At 65.8% G+C, this 1,841-nt stretch overlaps 1 long non-coding RNA gene across 1 annotated transcript in view; it reads right to left on the reverse strand.

Moving 5' to 3' along the window:
- The window catches only part of LOC120606408 (uncharacterized), a 14,340-nt gene extending 12,499 nt beyond the window's left edge, over nt 1–1,841 (reverse strand). The window contains exon 1 of the long non-coding RNA XR_005653887.1: nt 456–1,841. This is a non-coding gene — a long non-coding RNA (uncharacterized LOC120606408). The remainder of the gene's footprint in view (nt 1–455) is intronic.

The following is a 1,841-nucleotide window of genomic DNA, read 5'->3' on the forward strand; positions in this document are numbered from 1 at the left end:
CCCTCTGTGTCTTCCAGGGGACCCGCCACCTTCCCATCATCTCCACGCCCCCCGAGCGGCTGGACGCCCCTCCTTGCCAGAACACTCCGTGCATCCATGGGGGAACGGGTGCCCCTCCCAACCTCCTCCTGCCTCCCCCTCTGTCTCCCCATCAGCTGACGGGCCTACAGGACCCCTGGGCGAAGGCGGCGCTCGGAAGGCTCGGAGTGGCCCCTGCGTGGGGCCGGAGGTCAGTCCTCGTCGTCCACCCTGGTCCCTTTGCCTTGGCCTCTTCTCTCGGCTCTGGAAGGACCACCCCATCCCCAGGGGCCCGTCCGTGCCCACCCCTCCAGCTGACCCAGGACGTCCGCCAGCCAGGCTCCTCGGTGCCCCTCACGCCCTGTCCCCCAGCCGCGTGTCAGGGGCCCGGAGCCCCGCTGGGTCGTGCCCCCCGGCCCCGCCCCCCTCTATCTAACTTGGCCGTCCAGCTTGGCTCCCGTTTCCATCATCTCGGAGCAATTTCCTTTCTCGTCTGGACACTGATTCCTCTCCAGATGGGAGGCTTCCTCCCTGCATCCTCTCCACCGCATCTCGGGCCAAACCCCACGGCCGAAGGCGGGAAGGGAACGGCGAGGGTGGCGGGTGGGCAGGAAGGCGCGGGCGGCCGTGTGCTCGGGACAGGCCCTGCAGAAAGGCCCAGGCCGAGCGAGGCTTCGGGCCGGGTCCACGAACCAGGCTCGGTCGCCACAACTATGCCCTGGGCACATTTTTAGACTGTGAGTCAACCGCTCATAGTGAATTTTAAATCACTCCCAGAAGGAAGGCTGGTTTACAGCTCTTCTCTGCTAGGCAAAGTCAAGAGGGAGGGGGCTCTGGGTGGGAGGGAAGGGGCCGGGCCCCCAAGACCAGCTGGCTGGAGGGGCGACGGGTCGGAGAAAGCCGACCGACCTCCTGGGCCATCTCCGCGTGAAGTCCGGGCTCCCTGAGATGCACAGTGAGTGGACATCACCGTCCTATCAATTAGGACAGCAAGTTAGAGCTCCACCGGCTCTGACACTGGCTCATGTCACCATCACTTCAACTCCTTGTTACGAGGGAAACTCGACTGACCACAGAAGCCGTTATTCCGTGTCCCCAGCCTGTGCCAAGCCTTGCGGCGATCGGGGGATGATGGAGACAAAGCAGAAAAGCAACGTGCGTGAAAAGGGGCTCCCAGACCCAAACACGGTGGCCGTGTCCCGCGCGAGCCTGCAGAGCAGGGGCCGGAGGGCACGGTGGCCGGGCGGGCCAGACTGCGCTTCAGGGTCTCTGGCCCACAGGGCCACACACGCCCTGCAAGGCGCCGGCTCCTGCAGCTGCTGGAAGCGGGCGGGGCAGGCTGATGCAACTGAGCCCGGGGCCGCGGCCATGAGCTCCAGCCCGCCCTCCCCATCCAGGCGCAAGTCAGCTCCGCTGCTGACTAGGACGTGGTCCCTACACACGGTGGCTTCCGCGGGACAGAGGGGGACTCTGGGGTGTCCACTCGGGGTCGGGTGAGGGGGGTGGAGCTCAGTGAGCCATCCTGTTCGTGTTCCAGAACCTCGGACCCTGACCCCTCACGGTCACCTCCGCCCCCAGTCTGACTGCTGATTCTGCCACCATGCGCCCTGGGGCACGGTCCCCTCCGCTCTGACGCCGAGGGTCGTAGTTATGGACTCCTCTAGAGGAAGTAAACGGGCAGACGTGGACATGCCCAGGCGGCGAAGCACCGTCCACCCCAGGACAGCAAAGGACAGGCAGCCGTGTCTGTCGTCCCCCTTCCTTCTGGCCCCTCGACAGCTCTCCTCACAGATGAGGGCTCAGCATCCTTCTCACACGGCCCC

This window comes from Pteropus medius, unplaced genomic scaffold (genome assembly GCF_902729225.1).
Source record: "Pteropus medius unplaced genomic scaffold, Ma_sr-lr_union100, whole genome shotgun sequence".
NCBI lineage: Eukaryota > Metazoa > Chordata > Mammalia > Chiroptera > Pteropodidae > Pteropus > Pteropus medius.